The 12,563-nt window shown below is 36.4% G+C and overlaps 1 protein-coding gene across 11 annotated transcripts in view; it reads right to left on the reverse strand.

Moving 5' to 3' along the window:
- The window catches only part of LOC5579528 (innexin shaking-B), a 277,178-nt gene that overhangs the window by 163,272 nt on the left and 101,343 nt on the right, over positions 1-12,563 (reverse strand). For 2 of the 11 annotated variants that reach the window (XM_021853979.1, XM_021853978.1), the window contains one exon: positions 1,336-1,456. The exons of the other annotated variants lie outside the window; for them this stretch is intronic. The gene's annotated coding sequence lies outside the window, so the exon portion shown is untranslated. The remainder of the gene's footprint in view (positions 1-1,335; positions 1,457-12,563) is intronic. 11 annotated transcript variants of the gene reach the window in all.

Raw genomic sequence — 12,563 nt, forward strand, 5'->3', positions numbered from 1 at the left:
AGAAAAATGTTCTATTTCCCGTTGCATTTCCCGCATTTGCAGCCTTCAATGACACTCCTGATTTAGAAAATTCATGTACCCAACACCTAACATACTTGATGAGATTCACAATTTTGAACTACTGTATTAGGAGAGCCACGTGATTTTCGCAAAAAACTCAAGCCTACTACTATTACCATTCCCAGCACTGTATAGACATTTTCAAATAGGGAAAGTGTACCAGTTATGGCCAGTTATGACATTAAAGTAATCACGTATGGCGAAATAGGGAACCACTATGTCCATAACTGGTACACCTACCCTAATCGCATTCCGTGATTTTTTTCTTGCAGAGTACAATACAATACAAGATTGACGTAAACACTATCACTATCGTTTTTGTATTCCCGGCTGCATTCTTGCATGTGCTAACAATTTGAATCAAATAATCTAGGGAATCGATGCCGGTTATGGACCCTTTGCGTATTATGGACCCCCTACAGAAAAACATAAAATTAACACTCAAAGCAACTTTATTCCTATGAAAATCTACCGGGGGAACTTCGATTACATTGTCAGTCAGCAGTTTCAGGCAAAATATTTGGTTTGAGATGCATAAATACAGATATTTGAACAGTTTTGTAAATGAAATCACACAAGAGGGTCCATAATACGCATTTCCAGGTGGGTCCATAATAGGCTCGTCGGCAGCGAGCCGGATTACATGGGAATCAAATGGAGGGTCCATAATACGCAACGTCAAATTTGTAAACAATCCTATTATGGACCCGGGAGGGTCCATAATAGGCATTCGGACAACAGTTTTTTAAATGCATATTTCGCTGGAAAAATCGAATGATTTTGTATGTTTCATAGACGTACTATGAAGTAAAGACATTGAATTTGTTGTTAGGCTCCACAAAACGTATATGCGTTTGAGATATCATTGCGGGAAAGCGTCTAGAATGAATTTTTGCTACTAAGGGGTCCATTACTAGCATTGAAACCCTATGTACCCATTTGAAATTTTTTGTTTCATGTCATTTTTTTGGGCCCTGAAGCAAAACGCGTTCAATACTCGGATATCTTGAATTCACAATCAATCATGTTTTGAATAATAAAAGGTATGTTATTCATTAAAATTATCATAAATAATTGAGATCTAAGTATTTATTGGTACATTATTTTTGACATTTCACTTTCCTTTCCCTTTAATACATGTCGATGGAATAATATAGTTTATTTCAGAGTTAAAAAATTGTTTTTCACTAGCGACCAAAAATGTAAAAGTATTGTAATTGCCTCAGGATAAAGAAAACTAAATAATATTAAAACCATGAAATAAATAACACTCACCACAGGTGCAGGGATAAACCTAACTGTTAAGAGGCCGTGTTTATGAACAGTTTGTGTGAATCTGTATTTATCGGTACCAGTAATTTGCTAAAGTACGCATGCTTGAATCGGATTGTATCCCCTGAAGAATAAATAAATGACTTATTAACAAAAATACTCATTATATTGTTCACTATTCTACAAAACGATACAAATTGCGTCTATTACTGGTAACTAGTGTGTCTAAATTGCAAGCACTGTGTCGAACAAATACTATTCTAGCGTGATGAATTTAGTGGGATGTAATTTAAAATACGATCTATTAAATTAAACTTTCAAAACCTTTTTACATTCCCGTGTATACGTTTGAGGCTATCCTATAAAAAACATACAAAAGTATTTTGTCCATATATCTGTGATAATATGTGTAATTGAAACACTCTACGGCTCATTTGGAAGGAAATGATTTGATGTTACTTCATAGGTTTTTGATTTTGATCAAAAACAGTTTTGAATTTTAATTACTTAATTTTATACTTGAAGTTGTAACATTTTTCGAAAACTACACTGAAAAAACGTGATGAATTCTCTCAGCATTGGCTCAATCAAAATTTTTAATGTATACGACTTTAAAACTGTAATCCAAAATCCATTGAAAAGCAGCAGCAAAGTTTCAGCGGAGAAATCAGAAAATTATTCAAAATCAATAAAATAGTCGAACATTGTGCAAAAGTTTAGTGATTACTAAAAAACACGAAAATATTAACAAAAATGATTGGCATGTGTTGCAGGTGCCCCAAACTTTGCATACATACACTCTGCTGGGTAGCTCCAAACTTTTGTATGATGAATTTAATGACTGTTTTATCGATTTTGAAAAGCTTTCGGATTTTTCATCCAAAATTTTGCAAGTGCTTTTCAAAGAATGCCACGGTTCTAATTAAACTTTTGAAAATCACGATTCTAATGCCGCATAGATTATTAATTCACCAGATATTTACTGTATAATTTTTGAAATAAGTTACAACTTCAAGTAAAAATTAGTAATCAAAATTCAAAACTTGTTTTCGTTCTTAATACTTACGAGGCAAAATTGACTCATTGCCTTTCAAAAGAGCCGTAGAGATTTTCAATTGAACGTGTTATCATAATTATGTGAAAAAATACTTTTATATATTTTTTAAGAGGTGACCTTGTGGAAACTTGCGCACGGGAGGGAGTGTGTGTTTTGTTCTCACAAAAGGATTTGTTTCTAGTGGAACCCCGAGGGTAGATATTACAGCTTATTTTGATTTAAGGTAAAGATGCGTACATGCCAACCTGAATTTTTCATGAGCACAAATCTAGAGAACCAGATAGCAGTTTGAGCTGTAAACATAACCTAATTGGTCACACGCTGGTGGTGATTCCCGGTCGGTCCAGAATCTTTTCGTAATGGAAATTTTGTATTATCGTACCTGCCACACGATATACTAAAGCTCTCAGCCAGTTATTAGCTGAAAGTGCACACTGAACACTAAGCTGAGAAGCAGGCTCTGTCCCAGTGAGGACGTTAATGCCAAGAAGAAGAAGATGGTGGTGACTAGAGTGTCCATCCCGGGACATCCCGGGACAAGAAATCCCGGGATATGACAAATTTCGGGATTTCCCGTTTCCCGGGATTTTAGTTCTGACATCCCGGGAATCCCGGGGTTCCCGAAATGTACGTAGAATTTGATGAAAACCACTAAATTTCAATGAAAAAAATGACATTTTTCCTCATTATCAAGCTTTATTTGATAAAATAGAAAAGCATCATGAAAAAGAGAATAAACGGGTAATAATTTTCATGAAAAGACCAATTTACCATGTAAGAGACACACATTTTTATTTGTCTAGTTGCAAAGCTTTAATGCTTTTCTTATCAACATTAGCCTTTTTATAAGCCTATGCTGAGATAGCAAATTGGAAAGTACACCTAAACTTCAGTTAACAATTTTCAGTAATTAACTTTTAGCATCTACAAAACCTTCAATGATCTTTTATCGTTTGTTTGCTTCTTAAGTTTTTATGATTTTTCTAATGTTTTAAGCAAATTGCTTCAAGATTATGACTTAAGTTTTTACCATTCATTAGTATTACAGCGAATTTAAAAAAAAATCCATATCAAACCAAAAATCAAATGTTTTAAGCAAATTGCTTCAAAATTATGACTTAAGTTTTTACCATTCATTAGTATTACAGCGAATTTAACACTTCAGTCGTCGCGCTGTTGTATTTTGTACAACATTGTTAAAAAAACTCGCTATTCGTTCACAACAGCAGCGCGGTGGTTCTGACGGTGGCAAACCGCGCGACAACTGAAAGGTTAAAAAAAATCCATATCAAACCCGTTATTTGTCAAGCTAAATTTTATTTTTTGATAGGTTACTTCATCAAAATAAGAAAGTCTCATCTGAATATGATTTACTATAATTAACATATTATCTTGGAAATTTACATTATCTGTTTATTTCATTGAAAAAAAACATTGTATTAGTAAATTTGTACTTCCATTTAAACCAAAATGCTAGTTTTATTGTGAATTTGATAAATCCCAGGATCCGGGATTTCCCGGGATACGCTTAGATTTTTGTCCCGAATCCCGGGACGAGCAAAATGGTCGGGAAATGGACCTTCTAGTGGTGACCAATCGATCAAGTTTTCAGCTCGAACGGTTGTTTTGTTCTCTAGATTTGTGCTCTTGAAAATTTGAGGTTTGACTTCGATGCTTCTTCACCTTAAATAAAGTATCATCATCTTCATTTGACACCTTCAAGTAGAAAAAATGTTACGATGAGAGGGGTTCCTATTAATTGGTTAGATGAAGTTAAGTATCTATTTTCTTTCAATGTTGTTGCAAATTGAATTTTACCAGTTATAAAATTGTGTTGAGAATCTCATGGTAGGGGTTTTTACGATGCTCAAACAAAGAACAAATAAATCCAGAACAAGTCTCTTCGGACACCAACCCAATAAAATGTACCCCCAAAATGCTAGAGGTTTTGTCTGGCAAAATTATATTCCTGGCCCAGTGTGTAATGGTCCCTTGGATAGCAGTTGCACTGGATTTGTGTTCTGTAACTCGATACCTCTCTAACGCGATGATCCCTTCCATATCGATTCCTATCAACTCGAAATCGACAATTTGTCGCAGCAGTTCTGTGCGTCGTGTAGTTTGAAAAAATAAGTAGAAATCAGCACGAAATTTCAAGAGGTGCGAAAATAACACGGCGTGTTGGTACAATAGACATATATTTCCTTGCATTTAATCATAGTAGAGGGATTAAGGGCACAATGGACACGTTAAATATATGCTTATTTTAAGACCATAAAATGCGAACAGTTTTCTGTTATCCTCAGTTGATTTTAAAGTTCGTAATGAGTATGACGTGCTGCATTCATTCATGGTGAAAAAAAAATCATATCGAATGTCAGAAAAACGAGATAGCAAAATGGGTCGAAAACAAGGCTGGTAAAAAGTCATTAGGGCTAAATAAACACTTTCGGTCAATATGGTGACAACTATATTATTGTTAATGAATTTCAAACGTTCTGATATATAAAAGAGCTTCCCTCAATCACATTAGCAAGAAAAAACTTCCCTTGGCTGGTTACTTCGATCAAGCATAAGATTCATCGACCGCCTTACTTATAAACCAATTTGATGCTAAGAAAAAAAACGAAGTTCAATTTCAAAGGACAATTGAAGCAAAAAACATAAACATATATATCTTTAAACAATTCATATACAAGACAGATTTCATACTGTGTATAACATTTTGATAAAATATGGATTTTTTCAGAAGATAAGAAGGTGTCCATTACGCCCCTGAACCCCCAACTTGTTTTCGAAACCTGTCACAGTTAATGCCATCGCACTCGCGTATTCTGATTCCTTGAGTTTTTCGTGTGCATTATCAGAGTATCTTATGCCCTGACATTGATTTCAATATAAATTAATTGTGTTTGAATATTAATTGACATTTCAATTTAATTCAATTTGTGAGAAATCTACTCATCTAGGGAATAGGACAGAATTCAAGTTCAACTGTAACTAGGCTTTTAATCAAACCTGCCCAACCTTTTTCTCCCATATTTTTTTTCGACATTAATGGGTGATGCGTCCGCAGTAATAGTACGATATAAGATTTTTTCTGCAAATGAAAGCACTGTTATAAGCATATCTAACTAAACCATGAGGTAAAGTTAAAAATTATCTTATATTTTAGGCTACCGATGCAGTCTGGTCGGAAAAATTCGTACAGCTTGCGAGTCGGACTGATTTTTGCTTTCATTTTCCTCGCTAGCAAAATACACTGAAGTTTGTTTACGTTGTTTATTTTTGCGCGTTTTTTTTTACGTGGTACCACGTTTTTCAAAAAACGATATAAAAAACGCGTAATTTATAAAAAAAAACTGACTCAAATTATTCTTCTGCGTATATCTAGCGCTTGATAGTCACAGAGCAAATGTTTTGAGGTTTTTATTTTACAGTCGCAAACCCAACAGTTTGACATCGATGAATATCAAAGTTACCCGAATTATCAAATATATCTCGTTTTACTATACCTCATGTTTTCAAGCTACGATTTGGAAGCTTAATCAAGTACTAGTTTTGAAAACATTTACGAGATTTTGTTAGACACCTTTATCCATAGTAAATATTAAAAAACAAAAATGTATAAAAACATCATGTGTTAGGGGGAGATCCCCCAGTACTGGACACCTAAGACGCTAAATTCGTAATTCAAAAACTTTTTATTTTATACGGTCTTTGGTGCCTATTTATGATATATGTTATCGTTTTTGTAGCGCACAAAAATAAATTTGAAAATATTAATTTGAATTTTGCCATTGCATTTTGATGATGTATTTTAGTACCAAATTGACCGATATTGAAAGGTGGGACCCAATACCGGAAACGATCTCAAAATGTCTCGAAGGCATAATGGATGTTTCGCATAGGCTCCATCCCATTACCCCGAACGCCACTACCCCGAAAGCCACTACCCCGAATGGGTCACTACCCCGAATGAGTCATTACTCCGAACGCCACTACCCCAAATGGATTCTATGACACTACCCCGAACGCCACTACCTCGAATGCCACTACCCCGAACGCCATTACCCCAAAAGCCATTACCCTGAATGGGTCATTACCCCGAACGCCACTACCCCGAATGGGTCACTACCCCGTACGCCATTACCCCGAATGCATAACATTTTGAAACTTATTCTAGTTAGAGAGTGGGGTAATAATTGTACGATTCCTTTTGAGTATTTAACGAGTTTGGCTCAACTATGTATTTCTCAAATATTAGAAGATAAAAAAGCACCTAGTTGTTCAGCAAATATTTTTTACATACTAAGTTTTGTTTGGATTTGCCCTCTAATTTTGGTAAGATTCACACAACCACATTGTAAAGCTCTGAAGAACAGCCTATTTTTAAAGAAGGGTGAATTTATTATGAAAAAGATAGCTATGATATGCATAAAATTAGGATGTAGTAAAGTCTCTTATTGGACATCGGTACCCACTTCCTTTAGTCATTTTTGTAGGTATCGGGCAACTAGCATTAAGACCTTCTTAAAGATTTTGTTTCGTAAACGATGGTAATGGAAGGTCACTCTGATAGTCGCTGCAAGTGAATATCTTTAAGACCAATCTAATGAACAATCGTTCCGTTACAGTACTTGTATACTTGTACATGTTAGAAAAACGGCGGCATCTGATTGATGCTACAGTAAGAACTTTCGTTGGTTTGTGGGATCATTAATTTGAATTTCTGTGAGATAACCACAAAACATTTTTTTATTCAAGACAATGAAGAAATGATGATGGCAGAAAAGTGGTGAGCAAATCCATATGAGACCAATCTGTTTTAAAACAAGAAGATAAAAGAAAGGGAAAATTTCTAATTGGAATTTATAGCAGGATTCACTTTAGTGAATGCCTTCAGGCTATATTCCTTAGAAAAGCTGTTCTATATGGAAATATTAGTGACTAGTTTATCCAACGAAAACTTGTAAGAACAGCCTATTTAAGAAAGAAGGGCAAATTTCTGGTGAAGTGTTTGCAGCTATGACATGAATGATCACTGTAGCAACGTGATGCTGTGGCACAACCTATATTCATAAGAATGGAAAATATTTGTTTAAAAATAAAATTGAAATATGAACATCACCAAGAAGTCCAAAAACCGGTGATCACGCAGCTGTTTAACAAGACCATATTGAGGGTAATGAGTTCGAATTCCTCTGGTGGCGGATTGTATGCATTGACCATTTCCTTGACGTCCCTGGGCATAGAGGCACATGTACAAGAATCGTAAATTGACAAGGGAGGCTCTCAGTCGATAAAAGGCTTATTTTATTGAAAGCCTATTCACAAATTTCGTAACGCTGAAGGAAGCAAACAATATTGTGGGTGGTTGTCCTCAAACTGTTACAGCCCATACACAAAATGGTACGAGGGGGTGGGTAGGTGTCAAAAATGCCAATTTTTAGCGTTATGAAATTTGTGAATGAACCCTTGAACTGCGAAAGTGCCCACTGAGCTGATAAACCAGCACTGTCTCAGAAAGAATGAGAAGAAGATAGTTGCCAACAAGATGCTTCGAAAGAATAGCTGACATATAAAAGAAGTTTTCATTAGAGACGCACTTTTGCCCGCAGATTCTATGACACTACCCCGAACGCCACTACCCCGAATGCCACTACCCCGAACGCCATTACCCCGAAAGCCATTACCCCGAATGGGTCATTACCCCGAACGCCACTACCCCGAATGGGTCACTACCCCGAACGCCATTACCCCGAATGCATGACATTCTTAGGCTTATTCTAGTTAGAGAGTGAGGAGACAATTGCACGATTCTTTATGAGTATTTACCGACTTTGGCTCAACAATGTATTTTTCAAAGATAAGAAGATAAAAAAGCAACTTTATTTTCAGCAAATAATTTTTACATACTACGTTTCGTTTGGATTTATCCTCTAATTTTGGTGAGATTCACACAGCCACATCGCAATACTCTGAAGAACAGCCTATTTCGAAAAGAAGGGTGAATTTATTATGAAAAGGATAGCTATAATATGCAAAATATAGGATGTAGTAAAGTCTCCTGTTGGACGTCAGTACCCACTTCCTTTACTCATTTTTGTAGGTGTCGGGCTACTAGCATTAGGTTCTTCTTAAAGATTTTGTTTCGTAAACAATGGTAATGGAAGATCACCCTGAGATAGTCGTCGCAAGTGTTGTCCTATGGAATCCGCTTGAAGACCAGCCTGATAGACAACCGCTCCGCTATAGCAAGGAAAAGTTAATATACTTGTACATGTTAGAAAAACCAGCAGCCTCTGATTTTTGCTACAGTAAAAACTTTCGTTGCTTTGTGGGATCATTGATTTGGATTTCGTTGAGATAATCTTAAAAAAAAAACTTTTTTATTTAATTCAAGACAATGAAGAAATTATCATAGCAGAAGGTGGTGAGCATATCCATAAGATACCTGTCTGTTTAAATACAAGAAGATAAAAGAAAGGGAAAATTTCTGATTAGAATTATAGCAGTATTCACTTTAGTGCATCCTTAAAAAACTACTGTTCTATATGGAAATATTAGTGACTAGCTGTTCCAACGAAAACTTGAAAGAACAGCTTATTTAGGAAAGAAGGCCAATAGTAACGGGTTGAGGAATAAAAAATCGCCAGAAAATAACGGATGCTCGTTTTTCATATCTCAATACGTTAAATGAAAGCTTTTCTATTCTATTTAACGTAAAAAATAATCTAAGAATAATAAAATCACCGAATCTTTCAAAAAAGCACTTCCTCCATTACTGGAACATGTTCCAGTAATAGCGGAATTTGCTAATAGTGGTTTACATTGATTTTTCATTGAAACCCACTATTATAGGAACGTCCCACTATCACTGGTGCAAAGGAGCAAAAAAGTTAAGGCTTTTAATTGTTTTCTACTATTTCCTTACTAATTTTCAACCAAATTTTTTACACATTCATATTAATTTAACAAGGGCCATGTTAGAAAAATACACATAAAAATAAAAATTGACTATAACACGCTCGAAACCGCACTACCACTATTATTGGTACGCACACTACCACTGGATCAGCCACCCTAATTTTATTAAAAGCCCATTCACAAATTTCGTAACGCTGAAGGGGACAAACAAGTGTTGTGGGTGGTGGTCCTTAAATGTTACAGCCCATACACAATATGTAGAATTTCCATACAAAAAATGGTATGAAGGGGTGGGTAGGTGTCAAAAAAGGATATTTTTAGCGATATGACATTTGGGAATGAACCCTAGAACTGCGAAAGTGTCTACTGAGCTGACAAACAGGCGCTGTCTCAGAAAGAATGAGGAGAAGACAGTAACCAACAAGATATTTCGAAAGAATAGCTGACATATAAAATAAGAGAAAATATGTGATGAACAGTTTACTGATGAATTTTACGTACCATTAATTACCAGTTTTCATTAGAGATGCATTTTTGCCCGCCAAACAAGATATCGCTCTGTATCTTATACTATTCGGGGTAATGGCTCATTCGGGGTAGTGGCGTTCGGGGTAATGACCCATTCGGGGTAATGGCTTTCGGGGTAGTGACCCATTCGGGGTAGTGGCGTTCGGGGTAGTGGCGTTCGGGGTAATGGCGTTCGGGGTAATGGGATGGAGCCTTGCCCGCAAAACAAGATACTGCACTTTATCTCATACTATTCGGGGTAATGGCTCATTCGGGGTAGTGGCGTTCGGGGTAATGACCCATTCGGGGTAATGGCTTTCGGGGTAGTGACCCATTCGGGGTAGTGGCGTTCGGGGTAGTGGCGTTCGGGGTAATGGCGTTCGGGGTAGTGGGATACAGCCCCCCAAATGAGCCATTACCATTAGTATGAGATACAGTGCAGTTTCTTGTTTTGCGGCCGAAAATGTGTCTCTAATGAAAACTAGTAATTAATGGCGCGTAAAATTCGTCGATAAAATGTTCGTCATATATTTTCCCTTCTTTTGTCAGCTATTCTTTCGAAATATCTTGTTAACAACTACCTTCTTCTAATTATTTCTGAGAAAGTGCCTGTTTATCAACTCAGGCACCTTCGCCGTTCAAGGGTCCATTCACAAATTTCATGACGCTAAAAATAGCTATTTTTTACTTCTACCCACCCCCTCGTACCATTTTTTTGTATGGAAATTTCACATATTATGTATGGCCTGTAACATTTTGAGGACAACCCACAACATTTGTTGCCCCCTTCAGCGTTAGGAAATTTGTGAATGGGCTTTTAATAAAATAAGCCTTTTATTGACAGAGAGCCTTTTTTGACAATTTACCATTCTTATACATGTGCCTGTATGCCTAGGGTTGCCAAGGAAATGCTCAACGCCCATAACCCTCAATATGGTCTTGCTGAACAGCTGCGTGCTCACCGGTATTTATACTTCTTGGTGGTTTTCATATTTCAATTTTGTTTTTTAAACAAATATTTTCCTTTCTCTTGAATATAGGTTGTGCCAAAGCATCACGTTGTTACAGTGATCATTCATGTCATAGCTGCAATCATTTCACCAGGAATTTGCCCTTCTTTCTTAAATAGGCTGTTCTTTCAAGATTTCGTTGGATAAGCTAGTCACTGATATTTCCATATAGAATAGCTATTTTTTAAAGGAATATGTCCTGAAGACATTCAGTAAAGTGAATCCTGCTATAATTCTAATCAGAAATTTCCCCTTTCTTTTACCTACTAGTATTGAAACAGACTGGTCGCTTATGGATTTGCTCACCACTTTTCTGCCTCATAATTTCTTCATTGGCTCGAAAAAAAATTGTGGTTATCCCATCGAAATTCAAATTAATGATACCACAAACCAACGAAAGTTTTTACTGTAGCGGTAATCAGAGTCCGCCGTTTTTCTAACATGTACAAGTGTATTAACGTTTCCTTGCTATAGCGGAATGGTTGCCTATCAGGATGGTCTTTAAGCGGATCCATAGAACAACACTTGCAGCGACTATCTCAGGGTGATCCTCCATTACCATCGTTTACGATACAAAATCTTTAAGAAGATCTTAATGCTAGTAGACCGACACTTACACAAATGCGTAAAGGAAGTTGGTACCGACGTCCAATAATAGACTTGACTACATCCTAAGTTTGTGCATATTAAAGCTATTCCTTTCATAATAAATTTACCCTTCTTTTCGAGATAGGCTGTGAGAATCTCACCAAAATCAGAGAACAAATCCAAACAAAACTTAGCATGTAAAAATGATTTGTTGAAAAACTAGTTGCTTCTTTAACTTCTAACATATGAAAAATACATCGTTGAGTCAAACTCGTAAAATACTCATAAGGAATCGTACAATTATCTCTCCGCTCTCTAACTAGGATAAGTCTCAATATGTTATGCATTCGGGGTAGTGGCGTTTGGGGTAGTGACCCATTCGGGGTAATGGTTTTCGGGGTAATGGCGTTCGAGGTAGTGGCATTCGCGGTAGTGACGTTCGGGGTAGTGTCATAGAGTCTTCGCATAATGTAGTTTCATACAAGAATAGGTAGCATTTTAACAGGTAGCACCCCCGCCCTGAACAACTAACCGATTGATTGGATACCATTTTCAATGCATTTTACACCAAATCCTGTGTATCACAATTCACAACAAATGCTCTTTCATAAATAATCAAACCTTAGTCCCTTCGGCACTGGATCTGAACGGCCAATTCCAACCAAATCTAGATTCACAAAAAATATGCCTAGAGGATTATTTGAAGTACAAAAACATTGATTTTTGGTTTTAAAACGGCTGCGAAATTCGTGGGTCAAATCCGGGTCAATATGACCGAACACCTTAAACGTAACTTTTTTTGTCCAGCCCTTCCTCACAATAGATATAGATTTCAAACTATTGGCATGTTTGATAAATGCGTCCAGTGTTGTAAACAATCACGGTAGTCGACACGTTACCGTTGATATTCGGCAGCGCTCTCCTTAAACATTCACAACACGAACGATCAAACGAATGTCATAAAGAAAAATGTCAATTGAATGCCTCTGACCACGAAAGCTTCGCTAGGAAACGTTAGGATTTTGTTTGTTTCTTTCATTTTTTGTAATAGGTGCTGCTTTCACTGGATGTGTTCCACATTCGACATAACAAGTAAGATCAAACTATTCTTGTTGTTTATGATTCGATATGTCTGAATT

The sequence above is a fragment of the Aedes aegypti genome, chromosome 3, assembly GCF_002204515.2.
Source record: "Aedes aegypti strain LVP_AGWG chromosome 3, AaegL5.0 Primary Assembly, whole genome shotgun sequence".
Taxonomy (NCBI): domain Eukaryota; kingdom Metazoa; phylum Arthropoda; class Insecta; order Diptera; family Culicidae; genus Aedes; species Aedes aegypti.